Here is an 11,551-nt window from a genome sequence, read left to right on the forward strand (position 1 = left end):
AATAAGCAATCAAAAACACAGATTAAAATTCTTCGAGAATATTTTACATTTTTAAGCCTTCCAGTGCTCAAAATGTTTTTCAATTGTGGCCCCGGGCACGAAATTTTATTTATAATTTATTAATAATAACGCCCATCGCGATAAACAAAGGAAAATATGTATTAACGAGTGCCTGGTTGCCGCGGCAGCTGATAGAGAGCATGATTCGTTTGGTTCGCGTCCGTCACCGTAGATAGCAGCACCGTAGGGGAATAATATTATTTCGTTTTTATAATACGATGTTATAACAAATAGGTACGCATCCCAAATACACCAAACCTATTTATAATGCGTTACAATATTTTTTAAAACATTGTGCAAAAGATCCCGGGTGTAATTTGAATTATGTGTAACTGTAAAACACCATTGTTCGTTAAAAACGTATTTGAAAATTAACATTACTTTTAAATAACCGTACCGATTGTGCTGAAAATCGGTGGACGATCGTTAAATTATATGATATTAATAATTCCAACGACGAAAAAATGATTGAAAAGTCAAATCGATTGTTGTTCCAATCGAGTGGAAGAGAGATACGGCGCATGCGTACAATGAGCGTAACGGGACACATCCGTAGTGGGACAATGTGCGTTACGGGACACTTTTTCGTGCGTGCAGCCGGCGTTCATAGATTTATTAGATGTTGTCACGTCAAAAAGTTATTTGCTATCGACTTGGGAAGAAATTGATACTCATGAGTTCACGATCAAAGTTAATTAAACTTAGCACTGGTAGGTACACGAAAGAAGTAACTCGTAAATAAACGAATGGCTTTGGATAATTTGTCACTAGTACTTTTCGTTAATTTAATGTAATATATTTTTTAATATTATATTAAAATATTTTCAGAATATCTAAAACACTCCCTACACGTTTATTCTTATGGGCTTCTGTGTTTGCAACTTTTAAATCCCACCTTGCACAGTGCTGTTACGCTTTTAATAAGTTTTTTTTTTGTACACGCTGAAATATTGCTGTTTAGCTATAACCTAACTAAAAACGTACACATGGTGACCAACCATTGATACTTATATGGATCTTTAGCTTCTCGAAATATTTTCTAATGTCACTTAAGACGTTTTTACGCTGTAACTTTCTATCGATCGAGAGACCGAGAGAGTGTATTCGACAGTGGTCAGAATAGTTGGACAGCGCTACATTTTTTTTACCTTGCAAGGATGTAGCTGTGACCTAGCTTTCCGTAGATTTTAACTGTCTACTCGCGGTTCCTTTTTCCCGTTTTGTGAATGTGCGTCTCCTTTCTCGCTTACGACAAGCGGTCCTTCCGAGTGTTTGCTCGCTCGGGTCTCTCTCTCTCTTTCTCTCTCTCTCTTTGTGCATGTCGGCGGAGAATCGCTTCTCGCACGTTGTTACAGCTCTCTCACGGTGTCCTACAAACTCCCCGTTTCCAACCCCCCCGACGTACCTTTTGTCCAGCACACACACACAAACACACACACACGCCTCGCGGGTGATTGTTCGTGGGGTTGAAGGGGGTAAACTCCTGCTCTCTCTCCCGGACAACAGAGGAGGCCCTCTGGCATTGTTGTGTGCGCCGAAAGCCTCTATCCCTCCTCCCACCTTTCAACTTCCCCCCCCCCCCTAACCAACACCAAACACGAGAAACACGTATGGGGAAAGGAAGGGGTGCATGATGGCGTTTCGGGTTTCGGAAGTGCCGCGGAACCATTCGCTTGATTACGCGAAACCCCACTGTCCGTGTTTATTTAATTCCTCTCCCGGAGCGTGGTCGTTATCTTGACCCTTCCTGACTAGGGATTCAATTTGCCTAGTACTCTTCACTCCTACCACCCCCCCCCCCCTTTTCTCTTCCAAGGCCCACGTACTACCCACGCATGGGCCCGCCTACTCCACCAGCTAGCGAATAGCTGTTTACCAGGTAAAAAACACATCCGCTTCCTCGAACTGGAGAGTGGGTTTATTTCATCGCTACAACAAATTCCTTAAAAAAAAATTCAATTGAATTAAGGAGTTCTGGGAAAGATATACCCGCAGTGCTAAAGGCTCTTTTTATTTCCCCAAGAATCATTTCAGGGTGTAGCCAAGATAATGAACTGTCAGTACGATGTGTGCTGACATATCACTATGGTGAAATATTTATAAAATTCTGGAGGTAAATGTTGCTTAGCACAATAAGTCCTTCTTCGTACAAATTCTAGATTTAAAAATAATGTTCAACTGTATTTACAATTGCAAGTTTAAACTATTCATTATAATATTACACCTTTGTTGCTTATAAAGAATTATTTGTTAGTTATGTAAGCTTACGGAAATATTACAAAATTTTCAATGAAGAATTCACCTAAGATAAATTAAGAGTGTTTCGTATTCTAGGCGACGCCGACGGATGTTTGCAAAAGCCACACCTCATCCAGACTTCATGGGCATGAAAAAAAGTTTAATTATTTTTTGTTTCCTATTGACTTGAAAAAATTGTAGTTATTTGTTCATGATCAAAGTTACGTAAATTTAGTACCGGTACAAGAAAAGAGTTACTCATAAATACACGAATATATCTAAATAATTTGTCACTACAACTCTACGTTTATTTAATGTTAAAAAATGTTTACATTCTGTTCAAATGTTTTCAGAATTTTTGAAAGATTATTTACACGTTTATTCTTGTAGGTTTCCGTGTTTTAAACTTGTAAATCGCTTCTTATGCTTAGCTGTTATCCTGTTAATAAGTGGGTTTTTTTCTGTTAATAATCATACAAGCTTAAATACGACTGTATTATTTACTACTTAAGTACAAACATATCTACTGTTACAAGGTCATGTATCGATACAGGACTTTAGCATAACTCTTTTAAACTTATAGCTTATAAGTTTTTCCATGCTTCTTAAAATATGTTTTAGTTTCACAATGTTGGCAGGCCTGTGCCTCAATTCTTTAGTGCTGAAATAGTAAATAGATGTTGCATAAAACGCATGCTTAAATAATCAGTGTCATGAATTGTTTAATTCTTTCTGCAGGTAGTTACAACTTTACGCCAGTCGACATGTTTTATTTTTCTCGTATTTTGTCCCACATCGCAAGTTAAAACAGCTATTTATCCGTTAAAAATAAAGTGCAGAAGCTATATTTAAACCAAACACATGCATACGATATGTGCACAAAAAAAAAGCGAATGGAAATGTTTGTCCACCAGGACCTTTGAGAGAAAAATCTCTTCGTTCTTTCAATACTTCGGCTCGGAGATTATATATATATATATTGCTGTCTACTAATGGAGGCTCTCATCGGCTTAAAGGACTGTAGCCAAGAACGGTGGAGTACCACGTGACCTCTTTGTAAAAGGTATTCCCCTCCCCTTAACAACATATGTCTGTTTCTTATGGAGGAAAATGTTCGGCACCGTACATTCGACCGTATTATGCTAGATACGAAGATTATAATTATATATATATTTGAGGTGCGCGGGAAATCAATAAGAAATTAGGCATTGGTACTATTAAATCATTAAAAACTTTTCTAAAACTTGGTTAAAATAAACAAAGTTAAAGAACATTTGGATATATTTTATCTTATAGGCCTTATTCATTGAAAAATAAGTATTTTTGTTTTGTAGACAGCATTTTTTTCATGAATAAGTATATATCAGCGTAAAAGCTGTAAGAATATAAAATATTTCTAATGTTTTTATCTTTTAAATTTAACAGCACACGTTCAGTAAAAACAATTTCGGAAAGTAATTATTTTGATCCAATTTTTGCCCCTAATAAATTGAATACAAATATGATAACACTTAACGAATTATTTTTTATGAAACATAAGGTGCCAGTTTAAAAATAATTTTCCGGAAAATACATCCATTGTTTTTACTCTCGTAATTTTAAGCATAAATGACATCACCCTAAGGTCTTCTTGAATATATTAAAAAAGCAATTTGGTGCCAAAATAAAGCATTTCAAACACTAAACGAAACAAAGATAAAAATTGTTATAGCCGAGTAAAATAAAAACCATTTTTTTTTATAATTGTTTGCTACGTTTACAGTTAATAGATAGCGAAATATTATTTTCTTCTTATGTAATGAAAGTTCACTATATTTCTTGCTGATGTGTTTTTACCATTTTTGTTTGTAATGCTGTTTATTGTGTCATTTTTACGATTCCTCCTAGCGATATCTTTCCAGGCCATCAAACTTTAATTTGTAGCATTAGCCTTTATACAGCCAGGGTGGGTTTGGCTACCCAATTGAAAACCAGGTGACTTCAACATTATAACGGACATCTGCTTAACAGACCAATACATCCGATTTCCCATCATATTTCTCTTGAAAAAAAAAATCAAGCAGCTGCACATAGTGTTCGAAAAGTACGAGGGTCATTCCAATACAAACCGGAAATGTTTTATACAGATTTATTAATGATTTACAAAAATCTAATAATTGCCTTATTTTACTATATAGTTCCCTTTCATATGATATAAAGCTTTTTTATCTCTTCATGAAAAAAAAAAAAGAAGATGGTTACCCCAGTAGAAAATTGCGCACGTAGGTACCGTTCGACCTCAGCGTGGTCTTCAAATCGTTTCCCCTCCCCTATTGCCTCCTACAGTGGACCTGACACGTGGCAGTCACGTGGGGATATGTCTAGGACTGTATGGTGGATGTTTAAGAGGTTGCCGGACGCCGTTTATGGGTTTTATGTTCCACTTTATCACGACCGTTTCGAAACTTCTGAGCCCAATCGAACACTGGGCTTTGCTCAGAGTAGCATCATTGAAATGTTTTTTTTTTTTTTGGAGTCTCTTCAGAATTTCTCTCGATTTGACACATTGGCGAGGAAAATAATTATAACGTTACGTGAATGCAGCTAAACACAATGTGCGTTTTATTCAAATAAAACACCAGCAATGGAGGTTATCCTGAATTAATAGGGCTAAATGGAGGAAATAAAAACAACTGACGTTGATGCTATCACAGCGACACTGACGTGAATGTAAGTGTGAGAGCCGTGTGCATGACTATCCCCTCTCCATTATCCCATCACCAATTCCTCTATCACGACACTACTTGAGTCGAATGAAAAAAAAACCCTGTTTGTATTTGAATAACCTTCGTAATTGAACTGTGGCCATATAATTCTTGCCTTTCGGGTTAGGACCACGTTCCAGTAAATGATCCACGTCGCAGCCATCGTCAGCATGACTGGCCAGGCCATCAAACAATCATGGTTGTAACCATGGTCTCCACATTCGATTACGGGTCCTGGACCCAGGATCACAGTCACGTGCTACGTTATAATTGCAGGGTTATTTCTTACCTACACTCTTTTCAGAATATTTAACCTGAAAATACAGGGTAAAATTATGGTTACTGTTTTATAAGTCCAAACTAAGCTTTATTCATAAAATTATTTTACCTTAAAATAACCACGGCGAGTATGTATGTTTATTTCACACACTGAATAATAAACGGGGCAGGGCCCGGGTCCTGAACCCAGGGGTACACCCAGCCCCACCCTTGTGGGGTCCATGAAGCACAGTCTGAATACTTGATGTAAGTTTTTGGACATACGCCATTGCCATTCTTAGCAATGGCGTATGTCCAAAAACTTACATCAAGTCATGCACTCCCATTGCACAAATCTTTCAAAGATAACAGTCTGAATACTATTATAAAACTGCAAACATACATGTGTTTGTCTCTTTGTTCGAGCATCACGCAAAAAAAAACTATTCGACCGATGATGATGAAACTATTGTGTTTAAAAGCCTGTGAATAGACCTAAAAAAAAACATTGTATATATATATTTTTTTTATCTCGCTACGATAACGGGAGTCTGAGAAGCAACAATAAAACCACACTTTGCAGCAAATATAAGGGTTGTCCACAGGGGAAACTCAGTTGCGAGTATAGACCTATATGAATGATCTGGCAGAAACACCAGGTCTTTGCGGTGCTGGTTGCTCTTTGGAGTTTTGCTGCAACACGGCGCGGCGCGCCGAAAATGTCGTGCACGCCGTCGTTTCCACGGACGTATGTAGTTTGAAAACAAGACGACTAAAGGCCGGCGACAAGGATTCGATTTTTTTTCCTAACCTAACTAAAACTAAGTGTATTTTGTTTGGGAGGGTCTGGGTTAGGGAAGACTAGGTGCGTCCCAGGCCGAAGCCTTTACGCCTATTCATGCTGGGTTTAAGCCATGCATCGTGTGCTTGTTCGGGGATTGGCCAGACATGGCTGCGATTGGCGCCATGACTAACTCCCCTTCTTAATACTAGACTATAACTAGATAAGTTGGGCCCAGGTAAAACCTCCATAGACAGAGGGAAAACCCTGGGCACTTTCATGCGGGATGCAAAATTTCATGCATGAATTACGAGCAGGTTGGTTACAGGAACAGAAGGATGGTTCAGGAAGAAGAGTTGGTCAGAGTAGAAAGAGTCTACCATGCGGGGGTTGGGTGCTTGGACGGTTGTGTCCGCTTGTGGTGTTTAGGGGCACTGGTTTTTTGGGGGCGACTTAGTCGTTTCCCCCCCAGACAAGGATTCAGAGTATCGGGGACCAGCCTCGTGTGTGCGGCACAGGTCAGGGTTTCTGCGGCCCGATGTCGCGTGTCCCGACAGACCGCGGCGGGGCTGGACCCGGGTGGTCGACGTCACCGCGATGTTGGTCGTTCTGCCGGTGCTTAGGGGGGAGAGGGGAGTGAGTTGGCGAGGGGTGGGGGGGTCGGAACGGAGGGATCTGCGACGGGGCCGTGTGCGGGCACTTAATCAGCTCGTTATCTCGGCACGTGTGGCGTGCGATCCCCCCCCCCCCCTTTTCCACCCTTGCCAAACCGCTCCCCTTTTGCTACCGTCGGAGCTCGGGGACTGGCCGTAACATCCCCCCTTCCAACCCGCTCTCCACCCCGACACATCCCCAACCACGGCAGCGGGGGGTTGACAATCAGGAGTAGGCGTACACTTCATCCCTTCTCAGCTTGCGGCAAAGTTGAACGTAGCGCGAGTACCAAAGAGCGAAGAATATTGCAGTGTAGGATGTTGAGTTGTGGAACAGGGTTCGAGGAATGACCTGACAGAAGTTTCTATTTATAGAAAAACAATGCCATATTTTTTTGACGTGACAACGTCTAATACATCGATGAACGCCGGCTGCACGCACGAAAAAGCATGACTCATGGTCCCGTTACCCGCATTGTCCCGTTACGCTTTGTCCCGCTACGTCATTGTACGCTTGCGCCGCATCTATCTCTCTTCCACTCGATTGGAACACCCATCGATTTGACTTTTTCGAGGCACATTAAACTTGAAACACTCCCAAACGTTTCCTACTTTTCCTATCATCATCCTATCCTTAATAGAATAACACAGATTGGAAGAAGTTAAATAGCAAACATGTATAAACGTTATAGTTAAAATAATCATTAATGTTTTGTTATGACGTTGTCACGTTAAACTATCGTCCGTGAACCAACTTTACAGACAAACAATTTTTTTTTTTACGTTAACGATTGTCACATGCTCAGAAAAAGCATACATCAAAAGTGGTTTCCAAACAATGTTTCTACAACTAGGTGCAGAAACCAACGCACAGATGATACTTAATCAATCTATTTATTATTTTAATTAATATTTATTAATTTTTGGACATTTTCTACAATATTCTGTGCTGAATGTAATGTGACTCTATTTAATAACATAGTCTATGTTTTGACTAGTGTCCCGCTCCAGATGTCATTACCGAGACTCCTCTAACTCCTGTTTATTATTTATAGTTTTAATAGAAGAGCAAACCTTGACAGTAACTTTTATTTTAAAATCAGCGATATTTTGGAACTCCAATTTAATGGTTGACGCTTGTTTGGTGTGTCTGCTGCGTCCGTCGTCGTGACGTCAGTGCAGCAGCGCACCAATGGGCAGCGACGATTCAAAAACTAAGAACTTTTGGTCGATTTTAAATGCAAGCGTCTTTCGGCGTCCGATTACCACAATGTATGAATGTATCAAGGTAAATGGTACAAAAATCTGTGAAATATAGCTAAAAAAAATATAGCAGCCATCGAGTTTTCGATGGTTAGGTACGAATTTGAAGTCATACAAAGCTAGATATTGTTACGAGGCTGCCGGAAGCGAGGTCGAGCGAGCGATACCGGCGCGCCGCCGCCGCCGTTTCCTCATATGCTCGGCCGGGAGCGTGTGACAGCGATACCAGGAACTCTTACGTTCCCATAACTCGCTATGTGGTTGCCAATATATATATATATATATATATATATATATATATATATATTGCGACCCCATTACTTTGTTCGAATCATTGGAAACGACGGCGGGGCGCGAAGTGTGCGATTTTAAAATTAAAGGTGGCTCACGGTCCAGAAAGAAGTAAAATAGCTGCCGCATGTTGTTTGGCTCTATTTTTAATAGTGTAGATGTCAGGCGGGGGAAGGTCATCCTTTCCCCTCAGTTAGTTGGCTAACTGATGCATGAAAGTGTCGTGATGTCTGTATTTAGAGGCGTGTGGAGTGTGCGCAAAAATGGCCTAATTAATCTCGTTGTGTGAGTGTAGTGTATAGCTCCAAGGCCGCACATACCCGGCTGACCAAGCAGGCATATCATCGTGTAGGTATAGTCCGGTGAGGGAAAGAACGCATATTATTAATGAACACTGCGATGATGGCTGTAGAATTAATTTTAAGAGAGACTCGGGGAAAACAACTATCAAGGACTAGTGGAGGAGGTGGGGGACCGGCGCGCAGGCAAGGAAGATCCTTTAGTACACCCCCTCCATCCTGAAAGGGGCGGCACACTGGCGCTCGCCCCTCCCCCTATCCGCCTTGCGTAAATCCGATTAGTGGCCGTCCTTAAGAGTCCGCGATGCCTTCCCCTCCCTCCGTGATGCGGGGGGGGGGGGGTTCTGCGGGTTCCCGGAGCCCCTTCGCGTGGAGTGGCGTAACTGAGACGCCATTTTTCTGGTACCTTCGAATGTCAAGTCAACCCATATGACGCCACACTTGGAAGGGGTGCGAGACCATTCCGTAAGGGGATCTGAGGGGTAAAAAAACTGCGGAGACAGCCTCCGAGGCATTGAAGTGAAGAGGGCGAGTGACGTCTTGGTGAGCGATAGCAGGCGACGAGAGACGGGCTCCGTGTGCGGAGACTTGTGCAGCTGGACTGTGCTGTGTGCGACGTACGAGCGAGTAGTGCGAGGCAGTGTGTTGGGACAGAGGTGAGCAGTCGAGAGCCACTGTCGAGCTGAGCCCCAGTGGGGAGAGTAAATTGTGGACTATATGGAAAAAACGATAAAATTTTGGATACAAAAATTATTTCGCATAACATAATAGTGTCAGTGTTAGGTAATAAATAAAACTCTAATTAATCGAGCTATAATTTTCAAACCTGTTTGTTTCACTCGTATCAATATACAAGGAAGCACGCTACGGTGTTGTGCGGGTGAGTGTTTTTTTTTTCAAGTATTAAAAATCCTATCGTAAGTCCCTATTCATCCTATGCTTAGCCCATTTAGCAAAGAAAGTGGTGACCCCAAGGGCGTTAATCCTAAACGACAAGTTCAATCTGAACGAACGTAACATTCATATGAATGAAACAATAACGCTTATTTAAGACAGTAACTTTCTAAATTGACAGTGATATACTTTCATTTTTTAAAACTCATCAAATTAGCAGTGAGAGAAGTCTCGTAACTTATAGGTCCATAAGCTAAACTACTCGGAAAAATTTATAGTTAAACATTTATCTTAATATCGTATTGGTGCTATAATATGAGTTTTGAGTTAGCTCTGTAACTACACTGTAAAAAAACATTTTGTGCCGTTACAAGGAAGACCTTGGAAACTCAGTTGTCAACGGTATCACTTGTAAATCTACAAGGCAGAGCCTTGTAACATTTTGTAATTTTAAAAAGCTCTCCCTTGAAGTTTTACAAGTTATATAATTGGCAACTGAATTTCAAAAAAAAAAAAAAAAAAATCTTGTAAAAGTAACAAAAAATTTTACAGTGTAATGATTGAGGATATAGTGTCACGAGCATTTGTTTTATTTTTGTGCTAACTTAAATAGAGTTAATTATCAAGTTCTAAGGTAATATAGTTCTGATATCCGATTTTGATTAACGTATTTGAAACATTATACTAAATTTCAATGAAGTTTTTGTAAGAAATATTGAATATTTATCCTGAGTGTCTTAGCAATAATTACACAAAGACTGTTATTATTTGACTTTTTCTATCACAACAAGTCTTTAAATTATTTAGTTTTAAATGCCTCAAATATAAGATTTATTGTTTTCATTTCTTCCATTTAGCCCTATTAATTCAGGATAACCTCCATTGTTGGTGTTTAATTTGAATAAAACGCACATTGTGTTTAACTGCATTCACGTAACGTAACTCATACAGACTCAACCTAAATTGCGACATATACATAATTTTGAATCTATAAAACTGTTTCAAATTTTTCACCTGGAAATCAGTTTTATATTTAGCCATATTTATAAGCAATTGAAAATTGTTTTTTATGCAGTGTGATGTATTGCCTTTTAAGGACATTTATTTACAAAATGTTTAAGCAACAAATACGAACGAAATAAGACTTAGATAATACACCTTAGTTATAATAAAAAGCAGCACCCATAAAATCTTAATCGTGGTGCTCTTATGTTAGTAAAAATATTCTTATTAAGATTTTAAGCATAAGAATGTCTTCTATACAAAGCTAAAAAGTGTAGATACATATTATTTTCAATTTAACAGATCACATCTTTAAATTGACCGAAATTAATTTCACTACAAATCAATTAAAGAAACAGCTTGAAGAATAAGTGATCGCATTTCCTGACTCTATAACTCCTGCAAGCATTAAATAACATATGGACGTTTCCAACTGATATTACATTTCAAAGTTTATTTTAAAATGTGAATCAGACTGTTTGCTCACGGTTCTAAGAAATATATTTATATATCTAGCCTGCGTTAGTATCTTACGATGTCACTGCCGGTGGGTCGTTAAATATCATGTAAAAAATTAATCTGTGCACTGTTTCTTTTTGCAAATGTGACAGAAAAATTTATGTAAAATTACAGATATTTGATATTCATTACATTAATTCTTTGTAATAAAAGACATAAATTGAGTACTGTTAACATATCAACATGCTAATTTACCTTATTATACTAATATATAGGCTGTTTCCGAATAATTACAAAATTTATTGTAGAATTTTTGACGTAGTTTTTTGAATTAGGTGAGTCGCTTGCATTCTTTAATACATTTTTATGTCTTATGACGCTCACTTTAGTATAAATGCGGCCATAGTCACCAGCCAAATGCTGTCCACGTTTTATTTTCTCTGCGTTTATTATCGGGAACCAAACAAATTTTAAGCATAAGGAATATAAATACTTCTCGGGAATTTATTGCGAGGAATCAGAGAACAGAAACAAATGAACGCCAAAATTATATGTTTCATTTTATAAACCAGAATGTTCTATCGTTGAAGGAATACGGATATCCTTTCA

The sequence above is a fragment of the Bacillus rossius genome, chromosome 14, assembly GCF_032445375.1.
Source record: "Bacillus rossius redtenbacheri isolate Brsri chromosome 14, Brsri_v3, whole genome shotgun sequence".
NCBI lineage: Eukaryota > Metazoa > Arthropoda > Insecta > Phasmatodea > Bacillidae > Bacillus > Bacillus rossius.